This window comes from Marmota flaviventris, chromosome Y, assembly GCF_047511675.1.
Source record: "Marmota flaviventris isolate mMarFla1 chromosome Y, mMarFla1.hap1, whole genome shotgun sequence".
NCBI classification, from domain to species: domain Eukaryota; kingdom Metazoa; phylum Chordata; class Mammalia; order Rodentia; family Sciuridae; genus Marmota; species Marmota flaviventris.
In genome coordinates, this window is record NC_092519.1 from 11756381 (window position 1) to 11771084 (window position 14704).

The window sequence follows — 14704 nt, forward strand, 5'->3', positions numbered from 1 at the left end:
AGTGAGGGATCTAATGGAAAATGTGTCCTGGGCACTACCCTGATGGGGTCGCTGGTCTTGGGCCCCAGAGCATTGGGACCCCCTGTCCATTTTTTTGACAATGGAGCCCGATGTCTTTTTCCACAATTTCATGGATAGACACCTGGTCCTTGTTTGTTTTTTGATAACAGAGTACCCTCTATGGTGGTTTGAGAATGGCATTCATTTGCCCAATGTCTCCCTCTATGGCACCTTGGGCAAATACCCAGTGTTCTACTCCTTTGATACCTATTTTGGCTAAGCCCTCCTCCTATGGGGCAATTCCTTTTAAAATGTCCTGTTTTTTCACAATTGTAGTGTGTTTTTGGCCTGGCATCTAAAACCTGTTGTACTGTAGCTGCCAAAACTTGCCCTTGTTCATTAATGTCTCTACATAATTTAATATATGTGTTTAAATATTCATGTTTCCATGGTCTAATGACCTCTCTGCACCAACAATTTGCTTGCTCATAAGCCAGTTGTTTTATTAATGGCATTGTTTGTTCTGTATTCCCCAAAACTCTGGTAGCTGTTTGAATACGCCTATCTACAAATTCAGCGTAAGGTTCATTAGCTCCTTGTATTACCTTAGATAATTGACCTTGTAAACCTCCATGTCCTTCTAAAGTCTTCCATGCCCTAACTGCATCTGCAGCAATTTGTGAGTATATGGCAGGATCATATGCAATTTGTTGCTGCTGATCGTCATAAGGTCCCTTTCCTAACAACATATCTAAATTTCTCTGAGGATAACCAGCTGCTGCATTTTGCCTAGCCGTCTCCTTGCAAAATTCCTCATTGGCAACCTTCCATAACAGGTATTGTCCTCCATTTAGCACAGCTTTTCACATATTAATCCAATCTGCTGGTGTTGTGTTCAAGTTATTAATGGATTCGACCATGCTTACAGTGAAGGGTGCTTGAGGACCATAGGTTGTTACAGCCTCTTTTAGCTGCTTCACTGTTTTGAAATTTAAAGCATGGTGAATTCGTTGCCCCCCTGCCTGCTCAAATACAGGGTATGTTAATATTTGAGGTCCTGTCTCAGGATCCCATCTATCTACTACGGGGGTTGGGGGTCTCCCAGCATATGGAGGTGGTGCTGTTGGTTGGACGCTTATGCCCTCTGGTGATAGAAAGGTGTTCATAGCAGTCTCCTTTTGTAACTTTTCCCCTGATGGCTTTTTCTCCTCTAAACTTTCCTCCTCTGTCTGAGTAGCTCAAGAGACCTTCTCTTTTACTTGAATTTTTTCCTCTCTGACTAACTTGAGAGACCTTCTCTTTTACTTGAATCAATATGTCTTCTCCTTCCTCTACCATTGTCTGAACTTGCAGAGTTTTTGGGTTTTTCTTTTTCTTTTCCCTTATATCTTCACCAAGATGGTTCCATTGTGATATATTTAACAACTCCTCCTTAAAAAGCCATGAGCTACATTTTTTATTGTATCAATGTATTCCCTGACTGCTCTTGATTTTACTTGGATGCCTCCTTCCTCTAACAATTTACTTAACACTCTTTCGGTTTGTTTTTTACTAATTTCTGATCCCATATTTCTACTATAATACAACCTAACAAGATGACGCCAAACAAAACCGAAACAGAATGAAACAAAAATGGAACAAAAATTCATTATATCAGCCTTTCTATTCTCCTGAAATGTCTATCAGTCTTTTCTCCCTATCTGTTCCTCAGACACAAATAGTTTTTCCTCAGATGTGAGCGGTTTTTCTTCCATCTCACTCATCTCCAGGGACAGGCAACTTAAAACAAAAGTGAAACAAAACAAAAGAAGAATCTTAAAATGGCTCCCCATCCTCTTGCCCTGCCCTCAGGGGCGAGCAGTTTACCTTATCACTTACCCTCAGGCATTCCCCTGTGCGGGCCACCAAATGCCGCAGTCTGGCTGGCACAATTCAGGAGCCACTTATCAAGCAGAAATGATCTTTATTTTTAGAACACACATGGTGCACCACAGGAGCTCTTAAGGAATTCCCTCAGAGCCCAACTGCCACCACAGGCTTCCCACAAGCCTCTCAACTCCCCCACTCCTCCTGCTCTTGAGGCCAATTGTTTTGTTAAGCATTGATATTATTCTTTTTTGACTAATTTCAGCTCATCATTGTATTTTTCTATTGACTTGGAGTCATGTCTTTCTGAGAATTGTTATGGGTTAGATATTAGGTGCCCAAAGCTCAAATATGAAGTGATGCAAAATTTTAAGATGTGCGATGATGAAGTTATGAGAACTTAAACCCAACCAATAGGGATTAACTTGATTCTATAGGTAAGAAGATGATTGCATGCAGATGGAGAAGGTAATTCACTGGAGGCATGGCTTTGGGGTATCTATTTTATCTCTGGCAAGTTTATTCTTTCTGTCTTTACTTCTTGGTGCCATGCACCTAGCTGCTTTCCTCTGCCACACCTTGCTGTCATAATGTGTCTTTCTCCCACTCCCAGCAATGGAGTTTGCCACTTATGAATAGAGATATCTGAAGCATTGATACCCCAAATTAATCTCTCCCCCTCTCAAGTTGTTCTCATCAGGTCTTTGGATCATACTGGTAAACAAGCTGATTAAAACAAAAAAGCTCAATTGTGGTCATTACTGTGACTAACCTGACCTTGTGGTTAAGAATTATTTGGAGTTTTGAAATTTGTGGGAAGATATTTTTTTAAAAATATTTATTTTTTAGTTGTAGTTATAATGATTTCTTTATTTTTATATGGTGCTGAGGATCAAACCATGGCCTCGCATGTGCTAGGCGAGTGCTCTACTGCTGAGCCACAATCCCAGCCCTGTGGAAAGAATTTTGAAGTATTAAGTGATGCAAGCTGGAAAAGCTTTAGAATTTTGTAGCGTACCTTAATGAACAATTATTGTGGGAGTCCAAGGGACTAGAATGCCTGTAAGACTTTTAATATTCAAAATATGGCTTTTCATATTTCAGAGAAAAAGAAAAATCCTAATGAAAATTGGTCTTGAGATCATTCATGTTACATTCTAAGAAATCATCTAAATATTACCCATATACTAAGACTTTTTGTGAGGCTGAATGTAAAAGTAATGAACTTCTTGATCTGGTAGAGGAAATTTCTAGGCAGCATAATAGCAGTTACATGGATATTGCTGGCAGCTTTTAGACAAGTTTGTGGAGATAAGTGGGAGCAGAAAGCAAGGCAAAAGGTTTTGAGAAACCTGCAGTTTGGCCAGAAAACTGTGAGTAAAAGTGGGGCTAAGGAATGTGTGGTTTTTAAAGAAATACAAAAACTTTGCCAGAAATAATAGAAAGATGGCATGAGATAGCTCAGCAATTGGCAAGACCTCATCCATCAGGGTTAAGGGTGAAGAAGTAAAATTTCAATGAAAAGTAAATCCTACTTGCATAGGGGTACCTATGAAGTCATTTATACAGTCATTCGGAGGCTGCTACAACCATGGTTCTAGGAGTCCTGGCTCCTGTTTCATGATGGCGTCAGACCTTAACCATAACAATTATGGTATTGTTCCTGTAAGATACTGGTGTTAGGAGACATGGAGACTTCCATGAAATTTCAAAGGAAGACCAGACAAAGGTTTTCAAGGTCAGAGTACCTGCAGCCAGCTCCTGAGAGAGTATTGCATGTAGAAGTGAAAGTAAAGCTGAAGCTGCTGTGGAGATCTCTGATATTAAGAAGTGCCAGTTCAGAGCCATGTGTGGTGTTACCTGCCCATAATCCCAGCAACTCAGAAGGCTGAAGCAAAGAAGATTACAAGTTTGAGTGCAGCTTCAATAACTTAGTGAAGCCCTCACAAATTTGCAACATCCCATCTCAAAAAATATATTTAAAAAAAAGACATGATGTATTTTGATTATTTCAGTGGTTAAGTGTCTCTGTCTGTTTTTTGTTTGTTTATTTGTTGTTTGTTTTAAAGAAAAAATGAAAAAAATAAATAAATACTGTAAGGTGGAACTTCTGCTAAGGAAAATTATAGAAATTAGCTTGAGAAGAAGTAAAGCCAACACAGAAGACGTGTGGCCTGCAATCAGCAAAGAATAGAGCTGCATAAGCCTTTTAGAGAGAAAATCATGATGCCCCAGATACTGGAAGTGGAGCTTTGGGACTTTTTTACCTAGCTGTGTTTCAGTTTTGCTAATTCCATTTTCTTCCTCCTGTTCACCTTTTTATTCCTTTTGGAAAGAAAAAGTTTATTCTTTGCCTTTATATATTGAGTGTATGTTATTTGCTTTTTAATTTTTATAGGAGCTTATGCTAACTATTTATTTTAAATCTCAGAGGAGACTTTGGAATTGAATTTTTGATAACCCTGGAACTGTTGAAACTTTGGGAGCACTTGGAAGTGGACTAATGCATTTTGCATTGATGAACATGAGATAAACATGAGCTGCTGTGGTCCAGGAATAGAATTTTATGATTTGAATATTAGGTTTTCCACAAAAGCTCACATGTGAGATAATTCTAGAAGATATATAGATAAAATAATTGGGTTATAAGAACCTTAATCTGATCAGTGAATTAATCCCCTGATTTTGATTACCTGGTTATGAGTGAGGCATGAAGATAGCTCTTTCATAGGCATCCAGGATAAGAGTCTAGGAATAGGACAGGAGGGGAGGGAGATATGATACTAACCTAAAAAGAACAGCGGACAACCTGAAAGGCATACTGTGTCTCTACAGTGTAAAACACAAGCCTGTTTGGACACCTCACATGTTTAACTATAGCACTCTTTCTCACTTACCCTAAAAATGGCTGACCAAAAGTAGACCCCTACCACAAATGCTTCCTTTTTCTAATAGGCATATTAATAACCACTGAGATCTGTATGGCTTCACTATGTCAAAAGGAATTGAAAGTAAGCATTTCTGATTGGCTTATTAAGCTCAGAGCTGGAGGAAATTGATTGGTCCATGCCCCTAGCATTTCTTATCCTGTGCTTTATAAAGGTATAAAGTATACCTTTATTTACATATTTATTTATTTTTGGAGTGGACAAAAATACTTTAATATTTTATAATTATTTATTATGATATTTATTACTATGATGGTTATTTCTCTGATGTTTTAAACTTTGAAAATCTATTCAATGTTAGGAAAAAACTGCACATATTCCAGATTCTTTAATAAAATATAAAAATTTAATAATTGGGTTTTGTGATTCCTAGTAAATTTATTTATTTACATAGCATGAATTCTATTCTTATGCAGGACTGCCGTAAGACCTAATAGTTCATAAAAAAATATTACCAAATAACTACATAAATCTTGAATGGAGAAAAGATGAAAAATCTTTGTAGTGCACTTTCACCTCATTGAAGTTGAAGCTACTCCATTTAGGTATTTATCAACTTCAATGTGAAGCAAATTGTTAGGTTTTCAGTAGAGGCTTAATTATGCTTCATTTTGTTTTTGTTTTAGATGGTGCTGGGGATTAGAGTTCATGCAAGGCATGAACTCTACCAACTGAGCAACTGAGGTCTATCCCCAGAGCCTTTTTTATTTTAAAAGACAAAAATGGTTTCAATTTCTTCCACAATTCACAATTCTCAAAAGAGACCTATTTTGTAAATCATGTAGGATGTTGTTAATAACTAAATGCTCTTTAGTACACAAAAATTTCTTAATACAACTGTAAAAAAATAAGCATCTATATTGTTAGCTATATTTCAGAACAACAGTAAGATGGTAAAATGGTTTTCTTGTCTTTGCAAGCCACTTAACTGTTGTTTTAAATTCGAAATATACTTCTATTTTGGGGGATAGTTCTGACCACCACCCTTTTTTAACAGCATATAGTTACTTTAAACAACTATCATACATTCTTCAAATGTGCTTTTAAGTAATGACTTTACCTAGCAGCCAAGTGAGGTATATTGTTTTTCTTTTTGCAAACTATTAGTGAGTACAAGCAGGCAATCTACCACAATACCAAGATTTTATATCCTCACCAAATAAACTATAACTTGTATTTCTTTTACTCCAGAATGTTAAAGCTACATTCAGTCTCAAAATCTGATAAACAAAACTTGGGCCATTGTCCCGTGATGCTGAGAAACCTCATGAAAAATCATGGTATTTAGATGATGAGCTATTCTCTCTGTGAAGAAACCAGAGTCACTAGATTTAACCAAATATGCTTGACTATCATGAGGTAATTTTTCTGGCAGGTGGCCTATACAAGCCAGTTTATTTTTGTTATTTGCCATGTCAAAGCCTCCACTTATAGGAAACTATTCTTTTTTCTGTAACAAGGATTTGGAAAAGGATGTTGAACTTTCTGCCTCATATAACCTTTTATAGTTTTTGTCTGCTTTTCATAGTTTGTTAAACTGTTCTATTTTTATAAGCAGCTGTTTGGGGGATTTATTAACCCCTTCATGTTATTATTAGAGTATAAATACCAGAATCTCATGGTGCTGCTGATACTCACTCCAGCACCAGCATTGGCAGACTTCCTTGGATCAAATTTCTTCACTGGGCTGTATGGCCAGGCCCCACTCAGAGACATTCAAAACAGGCTGTCCTGAATGCATGGCCCACCAGGATCCAGGTGTACTTTTTTGTAGGGGTAGCGCTCCTGGGATTGAACTCAGGAGTTCTCAACCACTGAGCCACATCCCAAGCCCTATTTTGTATTTCATTTAGAATCAGAGTCTCAAGGAGATGCTTTGCACCTTGCTTTTGCTGAGGCTGGCTTTGAAATCACAATTCTCCTACCTCAGCATCTTGGGATGCTAGGATTACAGTTGTGCACCAAGGTGATGGCCCAGATACACTTTTAAAACTGCCTAAGCTACAGACAGGGTTGGCTACCTCTCTTTTGGGCACTCTGCTTCAGGACCTCTGCTTTCTTTATATTACTTCAATCAATCCTGTTATTTTGCTCTCACTCATGTGTCTGTGTGTTCATTTCTCAAATTTGTTGTTTTAAATTCTAAATATACTTGTATTTGGAGGATAGTTCTCACCCCACCTTTTTTTTAACAGCATAAAGTTACTTTAAACAACTATCATATATTCTTCAAGTTTGCTTTTAAGTAATGACTTTACCTAGCATCCAAGTGAGGTATATTGTTTCTTCTTGTAAACTATTAGTGAATTTACCTACATCTGCTATTAACAATAGTAGTAGGCAAGTAGTATGTGGCTGGAGGAGGTAGGTCACTTGGGGTGTGCCTTTGGGTTTATATTTTGTCACTGTGAGTGGAGTTTCTCTGCTTCTTGGTGATTTGTCCTTGGCTGCTTTCCTTCTCCATGCTCTTGAATCCTGATACTCTGCCTTTCCTCCAGTCCAAAGCAACAGAATCAGCCATTATTGGTGCTGAGACCTCTGAAACCCTGAGTCCTTAAATAAACTTTTCCTCCTCTAAAATTGTTCTTATCTTTAAAATGCATTTTTATGTATTAATTCTGAATTTTTGTAATATTTTTATGTATAGGTTCTTCACCAGTTAAAAAATAACAACAAAAACAAAAAGCAAAAAAAAAAGAAAAGAAATCCTGCATTCACTCTAATTCACTCTATTCTGCAAATTCTGTAATATTTATGTGTTTAATTCTAGGATGTTTAAATTTGCCCCTGATAACCTCATTGAGTCCTTCATCATTTAAATATGTGTTGTTTGCATTCAAGTATTATTCTCTTACAGTATGGTAAAAAGTAAGAGATCACTTTATTATTTCATAGGTGATTAGACTTACCTTAACCTCAAATGTAATTTTTTTCTTGAATTATCTGTGTGCTGTTTAAAAGAATAATTGTATAGCTGATAGAACATGTGTGTTTGTTAAACCACTTGAGTTATAGGGTAACTGAACTTATATATTTGAGTTGTAGGGTAATTTAACTTGTATATTTCCAAATTTTTTTGTGTGAATAATTTTTTTTGGTGGCTGTGGTTAATAAAACATTAACAATTATATTGTTAGGGTCTATTTTTCTTTATGTCAAATAATATTTTATGAATATATATATATATATATATATATATATATATATATATATATATATATATATTTAAACATTGTATATATTTGATGGGATTTTCCCTTTACTTATACCTAATGACATTCTTTATCTATTCTGACTAATTTTGGCTTGATTTTTGCTATTCAGATAGAGTGTCACTACCTTTTCTAGTATTCAAATTCCATTTGCATGAGATACAATATTCCATTCTTTGAGTTTTAGTCTGCTTTATTACCAGTCACATTTTTTTTAGAAAAAATAAAATAGCATTTTTTAAACCCTCTACACCATTATTTGTCTTTTAATTGGATGATTAATACAATATATAATCAGAGTGATTTTGTGTTTGTTTATGGGATTATTATAATTTATATAACATTGGAGTTCATTTTGACATATTATTTCATATAACTGACTTTGATCAATTATATTTTTAAAGATATCCTCTCTTTCTTTTTCAATCACTTTAAAACATTTTTCAATTTTTCTCTTTCCCCTTCTACGTTTCAGTTTGTGCATTATAAGTAAACTCAAAATGGGATTCATTTTGAAATATTCTTGCATGTCACATAATTTAATAAATTATATTCACCAATACCACTACTTTAACTCATTCCTTCCTCTCATCTCTTACCTTTCATTAACCTTCCTAGTATTTTTTGAGGTCTCCTTTTTATTCTATCATTAATTTTCACATATAAAAGAAAATATTTAATCCTTGATTTTTTAATTCTCTCATATAATGAGAAATGATGACCTCCACTTCCAACCATTAAGTAGAAAATAACATAATTTTATAGTTGAGTAGAATCCCATTGCATGTGTACTCTTGAGCACACACACACCCACACATTTATATATAATGACAAATGTTTTTATCTACTTACTTGTTAATTGACATGGATGTTTTCAGAGCTTGTCTATCTTAGATTGTATTGTTTTAAACAGTTATATTAATGCATTGTTATAGTATGCTTATTTTAGTTCATTAGGAATGAAATAGCAAAGTGATGTGATGATTTCATTCTTATATTTTTGAGAAACAAACAGTGGTTTCTAGTGTTTGTACACATTGGAAAATGCATGCAGTTCTCTTTCCCCTGAATCTTCACCAAAATATATTATTTGTATTATTAGTGATTGTCACTCTAACTAGAGTGAGATGAAATCTCAGTATAGTTTTGATTTGTATTCTCCTAATTGCTAAAGACATTGCATTTTGAGGATCATTGCATTTCCTTCTTTGAGAAATATCTAACTATATCATTAATTCATTTATGGTTTAGTTTCTTTGTTTCTCTATTATAAATTTTTGAGTTTATTTTTTTTAGATATTAAACTTCTGTTAGAAGTTTCTGGCAAAGATTGTTTTTACTATTCTGTATGTTTTCTTTATATTGTTGATTATTTCTTCATTTCTCCCAAAGCTTTTAATTTGTTGTCATTCCACTTAATAATCTTAGTTTTAATTCTTGAATTTCTAGCATTTATTATAGAAGTCAATCACTATGACTGCATATTAAAATTTTGATCCTGTGTTTTCTTGTAACAGTTGAGGTGATTCTGAGCTAATTTCTAAGTCCTTCAATTAACTTTGAATTGACTTTTGTGAGGATTGATTGGCCTCTTATTTAACCCTTATACAAATAGCTATCTTGTTTTCTTAGCACAATTTGTGAAAAATGGCTTTCTTTTCTCAACCTAATGAGGTTTAGAAACTTTATCAAAGATAAAGTGACTGCATGTATTTGGGTTTTTAGCTACGTCTTATTTTTATTCAGTTTTTCTTAATTTTGCTTTCATGCCACGACCATGCTGTAGTATAATTTGAGACAATGTGATAAAGTGCCTCAACCATTGCTTTTATTATCCATTATTGCATTTTTAGGTTCTTTATTCATGTATAGGACTATTTTATCTAGTGCTGTTAAAGCTGAGTAATATTCCATTAAATGCATATACCACATTGGTGCTTTAACTGAGATTGCTATAAATCCATAGTTCATTTTTGGTAACATGTCCCTTTTAAATATAATAATTCTAACAATTCATGAACATAGAAAATCTTCCCTATTATCGTTTTATTTTAATGCATTTTTTCAGTGTTCTATAATGTTAATTATAGAGTTATTTAATCTCATTCATTGGATTTATTTATATATATTTTATTATTATTGAGGCTATTTTGAATGGAAATAATTTTCTGGTCTCTCTTCAGCAGATTTAATATGGTTTATAGCAAAGCAATTTATTTTTTTATCTTGTATTTTGCTGCTTTCCTGAACTTGTTAATCTGCTCTAGACATCTTCTTGTGAAGATTCATGGTCTTTGGAATATTGCATCTTTAGACATAATTTGACTATTTTTATAACTCTTCTATTGTGAAATGAGCTACAGTAATCATGGGTAATCTTGCATGGTTGTAGTATGCTGATTTTAAAATTGTTAGGATAAATGTGAAATTCTGGTATGCTTGGATCATATAGTGGTACAATATCTACTCTTTTGAGGAACTTACATACTGATGCACAAATAGTAATTGTACTAATTTATATCCCACCAATAGTGTGTAAATATCCCTGCCTCCTTGCTAGGATTTTTTTATTCCTCCTATTCTTTTATTAACATTTTATTTGATTGTTTGTTTGTTTGTTTATGTGGTGCTGAGGATTGAACCCAGCGCCTCGCTCGTGTTAGGCAAACACTCTACTGCTGAGCCACAGCCCTAGTCCTTCCTCCTCTTCTTAAAAATGTCATTCTAATTGAAGTAAAGATGTGCCTAAGAATTATTTTTATTAGCATTCTCATGATTGCTGTATTTTGAATTTTTCTCATATATTTGTAGGCCCTTTGTATTTTGTAGAGAAATTTCTAATTTTTTGCCTATTTATTTCTTAGATGATCTGTGTTTTGATTTTTGTTTTCTGAATCTTCTGTTTTGTTCATTTGTTTGATTTTTTAAAAATATTTATTTATAATTAGTTATACATGACAGTAGATGCATTTATGCACTTTGATATATTTATTTTTTCAGAGTGTACATGTTGCAGAATCATATTGGTCATGTACTCACACATATCCATACAGTAATAATGTCCGTTTCATTTTACTATCTTTCCTATCCCCACATTCCCTTCCTTCCCCTCCTATTCCTTGCCTCTACCTAATCTAAGGTAACACTGTTTTTCCCTAGCACCCTTCACCTTATTTTAAATTAGCATCCACATATTACAGAAAATATTCGGCCTTTGGTTTTACGGGATTGGCTTATTTTGATTAGCATGATATACTCCAACTCCAACTAATTACTGGCAAATGCCATAATTTCTTCTTTTTTAAAGCTGAGTAATATTACATTGAGTATATATATCACACATTTTCTTTGGGTTGGCTTTATAGTCTAGCTATTGTGAATTGAGCTGCTATATATATTGATGTAGCTGCACTACTGTAATATGCTTTGGTTATAAACCCAGGAGTGTAATAGCTGGGTCAGATGATGGTTCCATTCTCAGTTTTCTGAGGAATCTCCATATTATTTTTCATAGTGGTTGCACCAATTTGCAGTCCCCCTAGCATTATTGAATCCTCTTCAGTAAGCAGCTTGCAAAAGCTTTTCTTCCATAATTTGGGCACTTTATTCATGTTTTCACTGCCTCTTTTGCTATAAATAAGTTATTTTAAAAATCTCATTTACTTATTTTTTTGTTTCATTTTCTGAGTTTTAAAAATCATTGAGAAACTCAGTTCTTGGACCTAGACGTTAAAGTGTCGACCACATATTCTCTTCTAGAAGTTGAAGAGTTGAATTCATAGAAATGTGTTACATTTTTAATTTACTTTGGTATAGAAAGAGTTATAGTTCTACTTTTTTAACATAAATATTGAGTCTTTCTAGCACCACTTGTTCAGGACAGTGCATTTCAAGCAACATATTTTTTGACTTGATGACAAGAAGCAAATAACTCTAATTGGGTTGGTTTTTCTCTGAGTCATCTATTCTTTTTCATCATACTAAAATTTGTTTTTAGACCAATACAATGCAAGTTTTGTTACTACAGGTTTGCATATATTTTTTTCAGGGGGGAAGCACCAGAGATTAAGCTCAGGGGCACTCAACCACTAAGCCTATATTTTGAATTTTTTAGAGACAGAGTCTCACCACAGTTTTGCTTAGCCACACTTTTGCTCAACCAACTCTAAACTCGCAATTCTCCTGCTTCAGTCTCTTATGGTTCAATATTTACCTTAAGGGGAAGAACAATAGTAACAGCATACAATGTAAACCATAGTCAGCCTTAACAATATAGTTACTATTGAGATGTTTACAGTTTTCTTTCAATAAACAGAAATGATGAGTTCAACTATTGTCTAAGTTTGATAAAAAGATGTACAATTTCAAGTGATGAACAAAGAAAAAATAGAAGTAGTGCAGGATATAAGACCTAAGGGGAAGGAAGAAAAAAGTTAGAAGTAAAAATTGAGAAAAAGAGTAGAAGAGGAATTAGTGGAGAAAAGACAGAGAGAATCCAGGGAAAGAGATAGGTGGGAGAAAAAAAAATGTATGCAAAGAAATAATTTAAAAATATAAGAATACACAAAAAAATCACAAAACACCATTCATATATCAGTCTTAAAAACACTGATGCATGAAAAATACTTGGCCTCAAATATAAGTAGAGATGTTAGGAAAAAATATTTATGAAAAATTAGACAACTGTTTCCATTGGTGCTCAAAAGTTTCCCATCTCTTCTAACAAGTGGGGCCTTTTGGAGTTTGATGGCAGCTCCACTCCAGTGGGTGCTGGACTTGCAGGCTGGGTAAGCACACAGCAAGATGCCCTCAAACCCTATTCAGCCATTCTTCCTGATGTAGCCATTCTCTTCTTCCCTTGTCAGGACTCATGGAGCTGGGTTAGCCAGGCTCTCTCCTGTCATTCAAACTGTATTCTTGCTCCTGGGAAAAATATGCCCTGTATCTGACTTTTCATGAGATTGCCAAGCCTAGATTGGCCACACAGACTCAGTAACTACTTAATAGATCTAGGGATCTGGATTTCAGATACCTTAGACATGGCCACATTGCAGTCCCAAGATCTCAATGCCACCATAACCTGAAGGGAGACCATCAGAGATTAATTCACACAAAGAATCAACCCCATAAAGAAGCAGCAAGATGGCAGCCACCAGTACTCTCAGTAGGAAGAACTCAGGTGCAGCCAAACATTTAGAAACACTGACACTTATCATCCAGGTCTGACCACTATCCTCACACAGAGGTGTCTGTATCCCAAGATGGCAATGGTGGCAAACCTGCTTGCATCCCATCCCTTAGGTCCTGACAGTGTCCCAAGATGGAGGTGGCCATATGCTGTCATACCTGTTGATAGGCAATGAACCTCCACACAGTAGCAGGTTGTAGCAGGTCAGTGGCAGTGAGCAGTAAGTCAGTTTCCATGATTGTGGTGGTGGTAATAACTAATTATGGGAAGATTGAGAAAAAAGAAAATATTTGCACACAGTAGTAATGTAAGGTAACACAGCCATTGTGGATAAAATAGCAAATTTTCTCAAAAACTGAAAACAACTACTGTATAATGAGCTAAAGTATCCAGAAGATTTTAAAACCTTGGTCAAAATATATATGCAACCTGTGTCCATAAATGAAAAAAAAAGTGTGTATAAACATATTGGAATATATTTCATAAAGAGAATGAAATTCTATGATTGCAGTACTATGTAGATGACCAGAGACATAGCTAAGAATAATAATCAAGGAACAGAAAGAAAGATACTATATTTACAAATGGAATAAAAGAAAAGGCTTATTCATCAAATTAAAGAGTAGAATTACATATACTATAGCACCTATAGTGTTTCCTATACTTTGAAAAAAACTCATATCCCTGGAATAAACACCACTTGATCATGGTGCACTATCTTTTTAGTTTTTTAAGAAATTTTTCATAGATTTAAGAATCTATGTTCATTGGAGATATGGGTTAGATGTTTTCTTTGCTTGATGTTTTCTTTCTTTTCTGATTTTTGTATCAGAATGATATTGGTTTTATAGAATGAGTTTTGAAGAGCTCCCTCAAAAGTTTCATGGAATAATTTGTGGAAAATTATTGTTAGTTATAATTTGAAGATCTGATAGACCACAGCTAAGAATGCATCCATTCCTGGGCATTTTTTGTGTGTGAAGTGAGTTGGTAGACTCTAGATGGCATCTTTAATTTCTTTGCTTAAAATTAATCTGAATAAATGTTCTGTGTCTTCTTTTTCAGATAGGTAATGTAATTCTAAAAAAATATTTTGTGTTTTCATGTTGTTCTATTTTATTGGAGTATAAAGTTTTTATTTCATTATCAAATGTTAAATTCAACTTTGCTGGGTATAATATTCTTGGAATCCATTTTATTTCAGAGGTCGGTATGTATTATTCCAAGAACTCATAGATTTCAGAGTTTGGGTTGGGAAATGAAATGAGATTTTCCCCTAATGTGAACTCTTGTTTTTCCTCCAGCAGCCTTTTAAAAAAGTTTTATCTTTATACTGTATGTTAAACATTTTTCATAATAATGTGCCCTACTGTGGGCCTATTGGAAATTTACGTATTTGATATCCTAAATGCCTCCTGTATTTTATTGTCCATTTTATTCTTCAGGTTTGGGAAATTTTATGATATTGTTTATTGAAAAAATTATGCATT

The 14704-nt window shown here is 34.4% G+C and overlaps 1 pseudogene; it reads right to left on the reverse strand.

The window, feature by feature from the left end:
- Positions 1-5613: 5613 nt before the first annotated feature.
- Positions 5614-13450, reverse strand: LOC139703574 (KATNB1-like protein 1; annotated as a pseudogene).
- Positions 13451-14704: the final 1254 nt, after the last annotated feature.